The 18004-nt window shown below is 37.3% G+C and overlaps 1 long non-coding RNA gene across 1 annotated transcript in view; it reads right to left on the reverse strand.

The window, feature by feature from the left end:
• Window positions 1-2382: 2382 nt before the first annotated feature.
• Window positions 2383-18004, reverse strand: part of LOC111435545 — a 34283-nt gene continuing 18661 nt past the window's right edge. The window contains exons 2-3 of the long non-coding RNA XR_002709085.1: window positions 2542-2562; window positions 2383-2461 (exon numbers count right to left, since the gene is read on the reverse strand). This is a non-coding gene — a long non-coding RNA (uncharacterized LOC111435545). The remainder of the gene's footprint in view (window positions 2462-2541; window positions 2563-18004) is intronic.

Consider the following 18004-nt stretch of genomic DNA (forward strand, 5'->3'; position numbering starts at 1 on the left):
TCAGAGAAGGGAGCAGTAGGGGGTGTATCAAGCAGTCCTCGGGCCTTGGCCTTCTTCGGTGTCTCTTTGTTCTTGATGGCTGTGGTTATGTCCCCTCGCTAGTTTGGGGCGTATCCCCAACCTCCTCCAACAATTCAGGTTGTTCCTCTTTAGGTGTTGGAACCGAGGTATCCTGAACTTTCTCTCTTCTTCCCCTTCTGGGTCCGGGCCCTACATATGGTTCTCGTCTCTTTGGTGCCATTATCTACCACAATAGAAAAAAGAACTATGGTTACAATTCATTCTTGACACATCTCCTACAGAATGTGCGATTATAATGCCATAGTTGGTCATGGTATACTCTATAAGTACTAGCTTAACCTTTGTCTCTATGTTTCCGTCGCGTGAGAACGTCTGGTTGTGAGCGGCATGTGATTGACGAGCGAAGTCACAGAGGACACGACTCTCTATCCTAAATGTCTACAGGACCTATAACCTGGCTGCTCTGATACTAAATTTGTCACGACCCAATATTTTATTGCGGATCATGACTAGCGACAAGATACGAATGCATGAAGTGTTTTAAATATGAAGTAGAGAAAATCCTTAAATTCCAATAAATTTTTTGGACAACAAATAGACAAAACAAAATAAATTTTGAAAGAATGCAAATACAAAATAAGGACTGGACTGACGCCCCGAGACAACCCATTCCTCTATGACAATCCCCGCCTCCATCACGCCCGCCCTTGAGCGATGCCTCACGCTCCTGAAAAAAAAGGAAAACATAGCAAGGATGAGTATAAAAATTATACTCAGTAAGCCACCTACTTGTACGCTCTCTTCGCATCCTAATTTAATAGGTTCCCACGGTTTCCTAATTCGGTTCTAGGACATCTGGTTTTAATCTTAGTCTCTTGAGGCTTGCCCCTTGGGTTTCACTGGTTCATCGTCCATTCATTAAACGCCTAGAGGTTTCTTACGCCAAGCTTATATGGTCGGTATCTCTCTATGAGGCACTACCTCTACATGGCTATCTAGGACTACATGGTACCTAGCCTAAGGGTGTGCTGGATACCCCTACGCTCATATAGTCACCCTATGGGGGGTGCGACCCAACCCGTTCCCATGCTGCTAATGGGCTGCACGACGTGGGGATACATTTCCCATGCGAAATGGCTAAGAGTAGTAAGGACTGATCAGGGACCCTTGGTCCTCCCACAAAGCTATAGATACCGTTCTCACGCTAGCAATCCATGAACACTCCGAGATACCTTGTTGTCGTGGTAAACCACTAAGTTCCTAAGGGAAAATTAAGTCTTGCTAGAGCGACATATCGCTACTAACAGTAATCCCCTAAGCCTATCATAGAAATGGGCCCTAGCAATTAACAGAGTGTGCATGCAACCTTCTTCTAACATCATAGTATGTAATTCATGCAAACTAGGCATACCGGCTCAACGGGGCGATGACCTCCATCAAGCACCCAGAGCACGAAGTTCACGCTTAATGGGGCAAATTCGTCCATCAAGCACCCGGAACACGGCATACACAATTCTAACATAAATTAAACGCATGCATACATACGGCGGAAGCATAAAGCATACAGCAACACTCATGTAATTCACCCAATACAATTATAACAATTAATCTGACTAATAATTTACATGGAGAGCTAACTTGAAGCAAAACTACTAACATGCATGCAATCCAAGCAAATCCTACAAGTATTTCTTCCTAAATACCGGGTGGTGACTTACCTGGTTGACGCATGCCCTTTTTGCTAGCGTTTCTTTGCCCGTGAGGTGTCCAAAAATACTGATTTCTTTAAATTAGGTCCCTATAAACGTAAGAATAGTATTAGAACTGGAACCGGGACAAAAATCAGGCAAACAGAAAACAACCAGGCCAAATTGGCCATTCCATGCACGCTTACGCACCAGCAGCGCGCTAGTAGTGCGTGGTCACACGTGCAGGAAGGCGCCAGTCGCAGGCTGCACGTGCGTCTGCCATGCGCGTCCGCTTCCGCATAGTTGTGGGTCGGCCGGTCCAATCGGCTCGCGTTTGCGGTTCGGCTCGTCTTGCAGGCGACACGTGTCGACGCCTTGCTAGAGCTGCGTTGCTCTAGCCGATGGTCGACGCGTGTCCGGCGCCTGTCGCCGCCCTCTGCCGCTCGCCGGCCGCCCCTTTTTTTTCTTTCTTTCTTTCTTCTTTCTTCTCTGTCCTCTGAAAACTGAAACACAGACCGTTTTCTGATTTTCATATCTTTCGATCCGTAGATCGGATCGATATGATTCCTTTGGCAAAGTTCTAGATCGTGTTACGTGCTACGTCCTAGTATTTTATTTATAATTTTTTGTTTGACTACTGAATGAGTTAAGAACGTCGGAAGTTCGCTCACCGTTCTCGGACGACTCTCGGACCTCTACCTTTGGGTTGAGGTCTCGGCCAAACTTCTTCACAGACCGTGCGTGAGTTGTTCCTAGGTGAAGATTTCAGCATTTTAGGATCGATTCACGTAGGAAAGACTCAGATCTGAGAAATTTCGTTCAGAAACCTTACCTCGCGAAATGTTCTTGGGTCCTGACGGAGCATCGACCTTGCTAGCCTCTAAATCCTTGTACGAGTCTCGTCTAAGGATGGATTCCGGCGGTGGTCCGTTAATCTTCCCGGCTGACTTCTCTCCAGTTTCTCTCTATCTCCTTCTTTCTTTTGCAGGGGATCTGACGGGGTTCTCCTTGGACCCCTATTATGGCTGGAGGGGCAAAATGACATTTTTGCCCCTTAATTGACTTAGCCCCCCATTTTTTTTTCTTTTTTTTTATTTGTTTTTTTTGTTCTTGCGTTACATTGTCTTAGCCCACCTAATGGGTCCATTCTCACATACATGGGCTTTGTGCATACAAGTACTACACATCCAATCTTGCCCGAACGAAAAAACTATCTAAGGCCATGCTGTGATATGCTAAACGGATAGATCCCCCCATGGCACAACGCACATGTTGTTCATGCATCAAACCACTCATCTAATCAAGCTATTAGTGAAGTTATTAATTTGTTGTACTACGTCGAGTACAAATTATCCTCGGAATTAGCTTAGATCTGCTTCTCTAAGTCCAATTCAACCTAGGTGAGTTTTCGACATTGAGTTAATAAATAATATTGTTGAACAAAATTCTATGTGAAAAACATTTGAACTTTTTATTAACACAAATTGAAAAGAGATTACAACGCACTTTGTAGATACTCTTGTTTTATATTTTTTGGGATGAAAACCTAGGTAGGGTGGAGGGTATTTAGAATGGAGGTCACACAATTTATTCCTGAAATATCTCAACCTTTTTCCTAAAATATCTCTAAAAAAAATATTTTGTATATTTATTCCTAAAATAGCTGAATCATTTTAGATATTATCTTTACTCCTAACCTACCTAAATCATTTTTCTAAAATAAATATATATATATGAGCTCCTACAATTATTGGGCTAGTGATGATATTTTAACACTGCCCCTCAACACTTGTCTTCATTCGTTGCACCATGTTGAGCTGACAGCGAAAGCTCTCATGTTTGCCCGTATTAAGCCCTTTTGTAAACTAGTCTGCTACTTGGTCACCTGTCTTGATCTGTCGCATCTCGACTTCTTCCTTCAAGACTTTCTCTCTAATGAGATGTTAGTGTACCTCCACATGCTTTGTTCTAGCATGCAACACTGGATTTTCTACTAGGCGAATCGCAGATTGATTGTCGCAATAAAGTGATATTAGATGGTCTATTTTTTGGTGCAAATCTCTCATCAAGAGGTTCAGCCATGTACTTTCCTGAGCTGCTCCAGTTGCTGCTCTATACTCTACTTCAGTAGTTGACAATGATACTGTTGGTTGTCTTTTGGTACACCAATCAATTGTTCCCAAACCAAACTTGAACACATGCCCAGTGGTTGATCTCCGAGTATCATGGTCTCCTGCATAGTCAACATCACAATATCCAACTAACTTGCAGTCTTTGCTTCTTTTGTACAGAAGAACATAGTCAATTGTACCTTTGACATATATCAAGATCCATCGAGCCAAATGAGGCTTCTTTGGACTTTGCATGTACCGACTCATGACCCCAACTGCATAATAAATATCAGGCCAAGTTAAAGTTAGGTAGATAAGACTACCCACTATGCTGCAGGAATTGTAGCAGATATCAGTCCAATCCGGGACATGCTCATTGGACTGTCGTTAAAAATATCCTCAAGTATCTTAGGAGAACGAGGGACTATATGCTAAAGTACGACACTAAGGATCTAATCCTTATAGAGTACACTGATTTAGATTTTCAAACCGATATAGATTCGAGGAAATCGACATCGGGATCTGTTTTCACTCTGAACGGAGGAGAAATAATATGGAAAAATATAAATCAAGGTTGCATTGTTGATTCCACCATGGAGGCTGAGTATGTTGCTGCTTGTGAAGCAGCGAAAGAATCAGTATGGCTTAGGAAGTTCTTGATTTGAAAGTCGTTCCAAATATGCATCTGCCTATAACTCTTTATTGTGATAACAGTGGAGCAGTTGCAAATTCCAAAGAACCAACAAGCCATAAGCGAGGAAAATATATTGAGCGCAAATATCATCTCATAAGGGAGATTGTGCAATAAGAAGATGTGATCGTCACACAGATAGCTTCAGGGCACAACATTGTTGATCCATTTACAAAGCCCCTCGCTGCTAAAGTGTTTGAAGGGCACATAGTGAGTCTAGGACTAAGACTTATGTAATCTAGGGCAAGTGGGAGAAAATGCATGGGTATGCGATGCCCTAGTTCATTGTATTTATATCTTTCTCTCTACTCAACATTAATAAACCCCATTAGAGTTTTAGTACAAGTGGGAGTTTGTTGGCTTTATGTCCTAAAACTCATAATTTTTAAACAAAAACATATTCTGTTTTAAATAAAGTTATTATTGATGATTATTCAGTAAAGATTGTTATTAAATAAAGTGAATTTTACGATCATTAATCTAAATCCAATAAGCTAATAGCACTCTAGCTATAGTATGATTACTTGAACTACATATAGAGACAAAAGAGTGGATCAAGTTCAAGTATATAGTCAAAATGATCTATAGTATAGGGATAAGACCGAGTACCTCATTTTGAGGACACTATGGATGCGGTCCACTTTTGTATATGATATAAACATTGTGATCACTAAATTGTACACGTGGAGACATGTGAGTGGGGGCGTCCTAAGCAATGAGTATTGCATAAGATAGAACCATGAAGAAAACCACTCTCACTTTATAATGTTGTTTACTGTTGAGACTGATTTTTTCATTCGATGACCTAAGTAACTCGATCTTAATCCTGAGTTCACTATAAACTCTTGTTTATTCGGAATTATCCTTAGATTTGCATGGGTTAGAGTGGCCCGAGTTCGCTGACTAAATAAGCCTCCCATTTCAGGGGTAAGACTAGGTGAATAACTAGGGACATAGGGTGTTAAGATTGAATTCACTCCTACCCGCTTTTAGGGATAGTAGAGAGGTTGTTCCCTTAAGTACTGACTTCAGGTCTTGAACAAGGCGCCCCACACTCTCATTGGCCCAAGAGGGATTCGGTTTGGTGGTTCGATCACAAAACAATCGTTCAGTAGAGGATTAGTGGGACTTGAGGAACAAGAAGTAAGTTAGGGGTAAAACGGTAAATTGACCCAGCTCTAGTTACGAACAACCTGTAAAGGATTGACTTACTAATCATGGTTATATCAAATGGACAAAAATATATCTATAGTGAGAGGAGTGCAACTACTAGGCTATAGTGGAGCGTCCTAGTAGATAACAAATGTTGGTTAACAAGGTTAATGAGTTTAGTCCGTTAATCTCGAATCGTTGGAGCCCATGATCTGTAGGTCCATTAAGTCCCCATGCTAGTTCATATCGAACTAAACCTTAGAACAGTGTGACGAGTGAGTTCAAAGTGTTCGAATTCAAATTAGGGAATATACGCTAAATATATAAGATATATTTAACCGCATTTTGTTTTAATTATGAATTAAACAAAAAGAGAGAATTGGAGATATTTAAATAAGGCTGGCATATTTTAATTGTTAGAATTGATTGGGATTTGCATTTGATTTAATGTTAAATATTAATTAAATTGTTTAATTAATCCTTTAATGTTAATTTAATTTGAAATTAATTATTTAAATTAATTGTTGAATTAAAATAAAGAAAGTCAAAATATTGACTTCATCTAATGGAAAAATTCATGTTTGAGTCGGTGGAATATTGAGTGTCAATATATGGTTTAACCAAGCTTGCATGTTTGCCACACAATCCCACAAACTTGAGTGAAATTTTGAGTGTCAAAATTTGATTTAACCAAACATGCATATTTGCCAAATAAACCCCATAAATTTGAGTGTCAAAATTTGTTTAGCTCAAACTTGCATGCTTGTCACATAATTTGAGCGGAATTGTGAATGTCAAAATTTGGTAATCTCAAATTTGCATGAACATGCAAATATGACTCTATAAATAGAGTGATCAAGGTACATGAAAATTCTTCTTGAAAAATTTTGAGAAAATCTCTCAACACTCTCTTTACATGTACTAAATTCCTATCAAGTTTAGTCACTTACCGGGTTCAACAATCTCGCTCTAAGGTCGGATAATAGTAGGGAAGACACTAGTGGTCGTTCGAAGCTAGGTCGTGAGAAAAAAGAAATTTGAACTACAAAAGGTTAGTATTCAAACTCATTGAGTTTTAATGCTTTTGAACATGCTTTCTAATTTACTATAATTAATGTACTTGAGTGCCTCAGATCCAAATTGCTTCTGCACGTGTTATAGTAACACCTCCATGTGCACAAATCTTGGCATTCGTCTCTATCGATGTTAAAACTTGCTTGCACTCTAACATGTTAAACTTCTGAAGCATATCTCTTGTATACTTTTTTTGGCAGAGAAACAATCCTTCATCTGTGCAATCAACTTCTAAGCTCAAGAAGTGTTTAAGCTCTCCTAGCTCTTTCATCTTAAGCGCACTGATAAATTTTCTCTTGTTTGATAAATTTCACTTTCCTCGACCCCGGTGATAATCAAATCGTCCACATAGACCAACACAATTGCTAATTTTCCTTCTCTTTCTTTGATGAACACGCTTGAATCTGCATGCTCAACTGAATAACCACTTTGGGTAAGAAATTCAGCAATTTTACTATACCAAACTCTTGGTGTTTGCTTCAGTCCACAAAGAGCTTTTTTTAAGCCTACATACGTGATTAGGATTAGCTGTATTCTCAAATCTCTTTGGTTGGTTCATATAAATCTCCCTGTCTAATGCTCCATGCAAGATGCATTACTCACATCCGTTTGCCACAGTTTCTAATCTTTACTTGTCGCGAGTACGGTAGTGATCTTTACCACTAGATTGAATGTTTCATCATAGTCTAGTCCATATTGTTGAGAAAACCCTCGAGCTACGATTCGTGCCTTATATCTCTCGATTGATTCATCTGGTCGACGCTTTATTTTGTAGATCCACTTGCAAGAGATGAGTTTGACATCTCCTAGTCTTGGCACTAGTTCTCAAGTTTGATTCTTCTCCAGGGCTATAATGTCTTCCTCCAACGCTTTCTGCCAAACCGAGTTTTGTGATGCTTCTTCATATGTCTCTGGTTCATTGATTTCGTCTTCTACAATAGCTGCATTGGCATACTCAAGATTTGGCTTTTGGATTTCTTTTTATCGCCTAAGTTGTTGATGTGTCGTTTCCTTTTCATCAAATTTGTTTGATTGAGACACTTCTTGGTCATCAACATCAATGTCGCTTGGGTCTTTATGCGCATCAATATTTGGTTGAGTGTGCATAGTTTGCTCCCCACCTTCTGTTGTAGAATTTCTTCGACGTTGTTTGAATCTGGTTAGACTTTCTTCTTTGAGAATCACCATGAAGATGCTTCATCAAAAACTACATCTCTTGATGTATAGTATTATTCACTTGTTGGATCACATCACTTCCAACCTTTCCTTTGATTGTCATATCTAACAAATATACACTTGACTGCTTTCTTATCAAACTTGCTACGTAGGTGGTCAGGCACAAATACATAGCAAACACAACCAAATACTTGGAAGTAGCTGATTGTAGGCTTCATGTCCCATAGTATCTCAAATGGTGAGACAAATCCTAGCCTTGGTTGGGGAAGCTTGTTGATCACATGGACAACAGTTTGCATAGCTTCAACTCAAAATTATCGTAGAACATTCTTTGCGTGTAACATGCTTCGACAAATTTCTGCAAGTTGCCGATTCTTTCTTTCGGCTACACCATCTGGTCGTGGCGTGTTGGCACATGTAAACTGACGTCGTATCCCACACTCGTGTAAATATTGATCAAACTCATCTGACGTGTATTCTCCGCCATTGTCTGAATGTAAGCAACAAATCTTCACTCCTACTTCTCCTTCGATCATCATCTTGAATTCTTGAAATTTTAAAAACGTGTCAGACTTTTCGTTCTTAAAGAAAATCCACCGATATCTTGAGTAGTCGTCAATGAACGTCACCATATACCACATTCCACTTATCGAGCTTCTTTGACTGGACCGAACAGATCAGAGTGAATTAACTCTAATGGTTTCGTTGCTTTGAATTTTGGCTCTTTGTATGGTAATTGATGAGTTTTACCATATTCACATCCAGCGCAAACAACGTCTGCTTTGACTTCAAGTTGAGCTAGACCTTTGAGCATGAATTTCTCCATAATCAGCTTCAACTTGTGGTAGCCAACATGTCCCAATCTTGCATGCCATAGATCTGTTGTTTCATTCTTTCGGGTGTTGTCAACATAGGCAGATTCTACAGATAGAACGTAAACGGACTCCACTCTTCGCCCTTCTATTGTCAGCTTTCCTATTATCTTAACATCTTTAATGACTTTCACATCTTCTTGCCCAAACAAGACGTAGTTTCCTGATGTTGTTAGTTGTGTCACTGACAACAAGTTTTTCTTTATACCCGGAACATGATAAACATTATGTAACACTGTATTAGATTTATTGCCAGGCATGATTGTCGTATTACCGATTTTAGCAATTGACAACTGTGTTATTTGTTGTGCTTTCCTTACGACTTCGTTTGTACTCTTTCTTGTCTTGCAATTTTCTCTGATCGCCAGTCATATGGTTTGAGCATCCTGCATCAACGATCCGGTCATTCTCATAATCAATATGATCTCCCATCGTCCCCAACGATCATAAACAAAATTGTTTCGAGAATTCTCTGGAGATGTAATTTCATTCTCCAGAGAAAGTGGGAGAGATTGTGTGTCTTTGGCTCAACCCGAGGGTCCTATTTATAGGGACTCCATGAGAATATTTGCCAAATGATATATTTGCATATTTAATATATTAAGATATCTTACCTCATACAAATCATATTGAGATATTATAAGATATCTTAATATACACTTAATTAATTTGAATCTCATTCAAATTTCAAGTATATTTTTATTTAATATATCAAAATACATTAATTGATTTAATATTTAATTGTATCTAATACAATAAATATGTTTTTCCATTAATATAGTATCGAATACAATAAATATGTTTTTCCATTAATATATCTAATATATTAAATATTAAGTTGACCATTCAAATTGTCAAATTAATATATTTTTCTCCATTTATATTTAACATGCCTAATATATTAAGTATTAATTTGAACCCTTCTAATTAAATATATTTTCTCTATTTATTTAATATATCTAATATATTAATACTAATTTGACATTTCAAATTACATTTATTTTCTCCTTTATATTTAATATATCTACTATATTAAATATCAATTTGAACACTTCAAATTTTCTTTCAAATAAATTGAACCTTTTAGCGTGTTACTATGAGCTAGCAAGGAGACCTTATGGACCTACATATTATAAGCTCCAATGATACAAAATTAATTAATTAAACTCTTTAATTAATCAATTTCCATACATTAACTATAGGTCACTCCACTGTAGACCTAGAGTTGCACTCTTATGCACTGTAGGACATGTAGTACCTTCCTCTTCCATCTCCATGTTGGAGGATGCCACATTGCTTTCCACAAATTTTTTTCTTGGACCAACAATCTCTGAACATGGGGCCCTTCTACCCGCAATTGTAGAAAATACCTTCAAATCTCTTTCGAACTATTGTTGTCATTCTTCTGAGCTCTCTATGGCTGTGCAATTCCTTGATGACTTTTTCTTTTGTCACATTTTTTGTATCCACGTTTAGTAGATGGCTTATATTGAATTGACTTTCACTTGTGTAGGGTGCTTCTTCTTCACCCTTCAATGTGATGTCTCCCGTTTGTTTAGCCATGGGCTCGCTAACAAATTTTCAAACTGTACAAATGATGGTTGAATGGGTCATCCTGAAACAGCAATAATGAAGCATCTATATTCTAACCGCAATCCATGGATGATGATCCTCTTCATTCGATCTTCTCCAATTGCAGACTTTGGGTCTATTTCAGTAATCTTTCGGCAGATCGAGTTCACTTTGTGGAAATACTGAGCAATCTTCATGTCACGCTGTGAAATTGCTAATAGCTCGTTCTCCAGTAGTTGTAGCCTCGTATCGTTCTTCTTTGGGAACAACATCACGAACGTGTAACATGCTTCTTTCGGTGTCTTGTCATCCCAAATATGATCTAACATCTCTTCTTCGATTGTGGTCTTCAAGGAAAACATTACTTTTCCTGCTTTGATTCTCCATTTGTGCAAGGCGCCGTTAGGATCCTCCTCTGGCGGCGTAGTTTTTCTCCCGCCAACAATCTCCCATAAATCACATCTTTGTAAATAGGACATCATGCATGTTGCCCACGTGTTTTAGTTGTTGTTGTTGAATTTCTTGATTCCTCTAACGATTTGGAAATCGCCCATAGTGTTGGCAATACCTAAGTAATATCAAAAAGGCTCTTTCGACACAAGACTTGCAGAGTCACAGACTGCTCACGGCACAAAATAAACTCACTCACTAATAATCTCCAGAAATCGTTTCTAATGTGGAAGTTAAGACAGAAAAAAATCATGCTCTTCATTTTTTAATAAAGTGGTAAGGCATATTTTCTTATATTTAGTTTGTAAATTTAACTAAATTATTCTTGAAGAAGGTAATGAAAGTAGATATATGAAATAGGAAATTCAAACCTGGCCAATTATAACCTTCCCCATTAATTTTTTATTATTATTATTGAATTTGTATTATACTCCTAGTTACTTTTAATGAAGGCCACTAATATAACCTTAAAATTGGGATGAACATTTGGGTACATGAGTATGTGGTGTAGGAGAAGGATGGTCGGATGTTCTTCGGCTCGGCCCAAACGGAGGAATGGGTACAAATTTTCGGTAACATTCCAAAGTTGATTTTAAGCCAAAGAACTTGCAGTGGAGGAGGTGGATAGTCTGACGTCCTTTGACTCGGCCCAGACGGAGGAATGGGTACACCTTTTGGTAATATTCCAAAATTGATCTTAGATTGTTTGCTTAAAATGACAGATGATGCACGCAGTGGAGGAGGTGGATAGTCTGACGTTCTTTGACTCGGCCCAGACGAAAGAATGGTACACCTTTCGATAACATTCCAAAATTGATCTTAGATTGTTTGTTTAAAATGACAGATGATGCACGCGGTGGAGGAGGTGGATAGTCTGACGTCCTTTGACTCGGCCCAGACGGAGGAATGGGTACGCCTTTCGATAACATTCCAAAGACCAGGGGTGGAGAAGGCGTCCAGTGAAATAATGTTCTTTGGCTTGATCTAGATGAAGAAATGGATATTCCTTTTGGATGCTTTACAATTTTGTCCGTCAATTCCACTTCTCGAATGGTGTCGTCTACATCGACTTCAACCACTTTTTTAGCATCGATTTCGTAGACTATGAAGTGCAATCCAAAGAATATGAGAGTACACACTCTCGAAAACAAATTAGATTTATTTGACATCATATCTTCTATACGTTCTCTAAACTTCCATTTTTTTTATATAGAATTTGCTTCTCAATTAAAATTAAGGTTAAAATTAAGGTCTTGCTTTGCTATAAACCCTAAAATTAACTTTTTATTGTTAGAAGAAAACAATAAACAGAATTGTTTGAAAATTGTTGGGTAATAAGTTCTTAGGTTCACAATTGGCATTTTTCTTGCCAGCTTCTAAATTGTGTTTTCAATGTTTTCAAAAGTAATGGGTTGATTCAATGTTTAGTTTTTGTTTATGGTTTTTTTTATAACAATGGTGTTAATTATTAAATTGATTTCCGTGTTGTTAATTTTTCACTTCTAGTATATTTATTTAAAATATTACATTTTTATGTTTTAAATTTTATTTGATTCGACGGTAACAAGATAGATATTTTGAAGACCGCACGTTAATGGCTTGTTCATCAATTTGATCTTTTATATTTGATGACATGTCAATTGTTTCCAAGAGACTTGTTGAGATTAATAAGTGTCGATCCACTACCGGTTATTTGTTCACTATGGCTAGTGGACCTGTTTATTGGCTTTCAATATCACAGACTACTATTTTATTGTTTACCACCGAAGGATATATGATGGTCACTGAAGCCTTCAAAAAAACATTTGGATGCATTATTTGGTTAATGACTTGGATATTTCTCAGGAACACATAAAGATGTTTTGTGATAGCTAGAGTGATGTTTGTTTGTCGAAGAACAAAGTTCATCATGCTTGAACCAAGCATAATCGTGTCTTATTTCATTTTGTTAGAGAACTTGTTATTGAAGGGACAATCGTTTATTTAAAATTGGAATTGCTAATGATCATATGAATATGTTGACAAAGGTGGTTGGAAAAGTCACAGCATTACATAGAGTTGATCAAGATTGGACGGAAGAAATAGTCGGTTTGATTGGTGATAGCAAAAGCAGGTTGATATGATAAGGAATCAATACAAGGGGAATAAGATTCAGATTACCTTGTCGATCGAATATCTCAAGCCAAGAACACTTTGTTTGAGATTCGAATCACTCCAGAAGCAAGATCGATCATGTCTAGCTTCAATGATTCTAGTTGATCAAATATCTCAAGACAAGAACACTTGATTGAGATTCGAATCACTCCACAAGCAAGATTGATCATGTCGAGCTTGAATGATTCTACATGCAATCTAAACTACATAGAATTGCAAAGAAACTTAGCCATTGGCTAAAGAAAAGCACAAATGCTTCTTTTGATATATCTTCTAAGTCTTCCTTACAAATACAACAAACATGGCTTTATATAGCCTCAAAATGAAACTATTGAAGGCATTCCAAAAGTGGTAACATTCACACTTTATGGCCATAATTAGCCATTATGTAAATGTAACCGAAATTAAATAAAAAGTCTTAAAATACAATAACTCTAAATTACTCTAAATTATAACCCACCCAAAATTTACAACAATCAAACTTTATTCTTCTTCAATGTAGCATGAATTGAAACATCTTTTGATTATTTTGATAACCTTTTCTCCATATCTTCATTGAAGCATATTGTATGATTGATGTCTCTTGGTTCATATCACAGGTTATCTGCTTTGAGATCTTCTTTAAAGGTGGAGATTGTTGAGAATTGTCATGAAAACTTGGTTCATGAATACACTTGTAAACACTCTAGTTATTGTGATTGACTACTTCTCGTGGATGTATGAGAATTTCTTCTTTTTGAACTACGTAAATCTTTGTTTCTATTTGTTCAATTTATGTTCGTAGGTGTGTGCGTGTGATCGATGTTGTTTCTGTTTCTACTACAACAATTGGTATCATAGCACTTTAGTTATGGCATTTGGGTACAACAAACACAATCTTTGAATTCAGAGTTTGTGGCTAGGAGAGGTATTCAAGATGGAACTTTAAGGGCCAATGCTTTCCTCCAAAATTATTGAAGATATACCGTTTAAAATTCATGAAAACATCACGAATGCTTGGAGATCAATTTTTCTTGCATGGGTTAGGAGTTCAAATCGCTCATTTGATGCAAGAAAATTTAGCATAGTAGAAAACTTCACAGAAGAAATTAATGGTGATTAGGTACTTTCCATAACGTGCACCTTATACAATTGGACACCTTTTGAGGGTGCAGGTCAATTCCACAGCATGCCCTTGAATGCTAAAGCTGTTCATTTCAAAGGATCCAGAAATCGGTTTATGCTAGAATCTTGGAACTTCTTTAGATCCTCTTCCACCATCTCAATCTCATAGATGTTGTACCTCATTTTAAGTAGCATCTCAAAGAAGTATGGTTTATAAACAAGGATGAAAGATTTAAAGTTGAATTGATCGTTGAGGAGCAGATTCAAGCTAGTACCAAGAATAGTTAGTAACTTCAACCTAGACCAACTAAGTAATTAGTTCTACTATTGACTCGGTCGGATGAATTGTAGTATGTATGATGACGCGTGCCATTTAATAAGTCATGTCATGTTATGCGACGTTATGCAACCTAGACCAACTAAGTAATTGGTTCTACTATTTACTCGGTTTGACGAATTGTAGTATGTATGATGACGTGTGCCATTTAATAACTTATGTCATGTTATGCGACATTATGCTATGATAAGCTATTCTATTTTGTGATCATGTACTTTTGTATAAGGGTTATATGTTATTGAAAATCTATGATGTATAAACCTCCATAGACCATGCCATGAAATCTTTGTTACATACTATTGAACGTACAGGAATTATGAAAGCATAATTCACCGATTTATTATGTTATAGATAAATGGAGGTTTGTCTTATATCATAGATTATGCTACGAGGAACTCATGCATATTAGTGTGTCATGTGCATCGAGATACTTAGATTACAAGTTATGATTTTTGATATTTATGTGCGTTATGATGTTATGCAGACCCTTTCACTCTGTGGTATTCAACAAGAACTCGTTAGCGAGTGCTAGCCCGACGAGCCAGACTCAGGGGGTGTGTGAACCCACCTAGAGAGTCCATGCTCACATACATGGGCTATGTGCAGAGAAGTACTACACATCCAAAATTGCCCGAACTAAAAATCTGTCTAAGGCCATGCTGTGATATGTTAAAAGGATAGGTCCCCCCATGGCACGACACGTGCAGGTTCACAACACACACGTTGTTCATGCATCAAACTATTCATCCAATCAAAGCTAGTAGTGAAGTTATTAATTGGTTGTAGTATGTCGAGTTACAAATTATCCTTGAACTAGCTTAGATCTGCTTCTCTAAGTCCAATTCAACCTAGGTGGGTTTTCGACATTGAGTTAATAAATAATATTGTTGAACAAAATTCTATGTGAGAAACACTCGCACTCTTTATTAACACAAATCGAAAAGAGATTACAAGGCACTTTGTAGAATACTCTTGTTTTATATTTCTTGGGATTAAAACCTAGGTAGGGTTGATTTTATCTGGAGACCACTGATGCATGGTACACCAATCTAAAAAAGATTACAAGGCACTTTGTAGAATACTTTGACTTGGCCCAGGCGGAGGAATGGGTACACCTTTTAAAATGACAGATGAAGCATGCGGTGGAGGAGGTGGGTAGTCATTATGCCTTCTACTTGACCCAAACAAAGAAATGGGTACGCCTTTCGGCAACATTCCAAAATTCATCTTAAATTGTTTATTTAAAATGACAGATGAAGCATGCGGTAGAGGAAGTGGGTAGTGATTATGCCTTTTACTCGGCCCAGATGGAGGAATGGGTACGCCTTTCGGTAACATTCTAAGGACGACGGGTGGAGGAGGGGTCAAGTGAAATAATATTCTTTGTTTTGATCTAGATGAAGAAATGGATATTCGTTTTGGATGCTTTACAATTTGGTCCGTCAATTCCTCTTCTCGAATGGTGTCGTCTACATCGACTTCAACCACTTTTTTAGAGTCCGTTTCGTAGACTATAAAGTGCACTCCAAAGAAAATGAGAGTACAGACTCTCAAAAACACATTAGACATCATATTTTCTATAAAATAGATCTCTAAACTTCCATTTCTTCCTTTTTGTTTTATAGCGCTTCTCAATTAAAATTAAGGTCCCTTTGCTATAAACCCTAAACTTAACATTTTATTGTTAGAAAAAAAAAACAATAAACGGTTTGAAATTTCCACAATTGACATTTTTGTTACCGGTTTCTAAATTGTGTTGTCCATATATTTTTTTTTTTGATAGCCAGGGTTATGTTTGTTTGTCCAAGAACCCAGTGCATCATTCTTCAACCAAGTATATTCATATCTGATTTCATTTTGTTCGAGAAATTGTTAATGTAGAGACAATCGTTTATTTAAAATTGGAACTCCTAAGGATCATATCAATATGTTGGCACAGGTGGTTGCCAGCATTACGTAGATTTCTGTTTCTGTTACAACAATTGGTATTCTATCATTTTGTTATGGAATTTGGGTACAACAAACACAACCTTTGAATTCAGGGTTTAGGGCTGTGAGAGGTATTTGAGATGGAACTTTAAGGGCTAATGCTTTCCTCCAAAATTATTGAAGATATACCGTTTAAAATTCATGAAAACATAACAAATGCTTGGAGATCAATTTGCTCTTGCACGGGTTGTGCGTTCAAATCGTTCATTTGATGCACGGAAATTTAGCAAAGCAGAAAACTTCACAGAAGAAATTAATGGCGGTTAGGTACTTTTCATACCGAGCACCTTGTATAATTGGACACCTCGTGAGGGTGTAGGTCAATTCCACAACATGCCCTTGAATGCTAAGGTTGTTCATTTCAAAAGATCTAGAAAACGGTTTATGCTTGAGACTTGGAACTTCTTTAGATCCTCTTCCAGTATCTCAATCTCATACATTTTGTACCTCATTTTAAGTAGTATCTGAAAGAAGTATGGTTTATAAACAAAGATGATAGATTTAAAGTTGAATGGATCGTTGAGGGGCAGATTCAAGCTAGTACCAAGAATAATTAGTAACTCCAACCTAGACCAAATAAGTAATTGGTTCTACTATTGACTCGGTTTGACGAATTGTAGCATGCATGATGACGCGTGCCATTTAATAACTTATGTCATGTTATGCGACGTTATGTTATGATAAGCTATTCTATTTTGTGATCATGTAGTGTTGTATAAGGGTTATATGTTATCGAAAATCTATGATGTATAAACCTCCAAAGACCATGCCATGAAAGCTATGTTACATACTATTGAACGTACAAGAATTATGAAAGCATAATTCACCGATTTATTATGTTATAGATAAATGGAGGTTTGTCTTATATCATAGATTATGCTACGAGGAACTCATGCATATTAGTGTGTCATGTGCATCGGGATACTTACATTACGAGTTATGATTTTTGATATTTAATGTGCGTTATGATGTTATGCAGACCCTTTCACTCTGTGGTATTCAACAAGAACTCGTTAGCGAGTGCTAGCCGGACGAGCCAAATCCAGGGGGTGTGTGAGTCCACCTAGTGGGTCCATGCTCACATACATGGGCTATGTGCATAGAAGTACTACACATCCAATCTTGCCCGAACTAAAAAATTGTCTAAGGGCATGCTGTGATATGTTAAAAGGATAGGTCCCCCCATGGCACAACACACACGTTGTTCATGCATCAAACCATTCATCCCATCAAGCTATTAGTGAAGTTATTAATTGGTTGTACTATGTCGAGTTACAAATTATGCTCGGAACTAGCTTAGATCTGCTTCTCCAAGTCCAATTCAACCTAGGTGAGTTTTCAACATTGATAAATAATATTGTTGAACAAAATTCTATGTGAAAAACACTTGCACTTTTTATTAACACAAATCGAAAAGAGATTACAACGCACTTTGTATAATACTCTTGTTTTATATTTTTTGGGATGAAAACCTAGTTCTGGTGGAAGGTATTTACAATGGAGTCAGACAATTTATTCATGCAATATCTCAACCTTTTTCCTAAAATATCTCCAAATTTTTTTTTTGTATATTTATGGTAGAATAACTGAATCATTTTCCTATAATAAATAAA

The sequence above is a fragment of the Cucurbita moschata genome, unplaced genomic scaffold, assembly GCF_002738365.1.
Source record: "Cucurbita moschata cultivar Rifu unplaced genomic scaffold, Cmos_1.0 Cmo_Scf00049, whole genome shotgun sequence".
NCBI classification, from domain to species: Eukaryota; Viridiplantae; Streptophyta; class Magnoliopsida; order Cucurbitales; family Cucurbitaceae; genus Cucurbita; species Cucurbita moschata.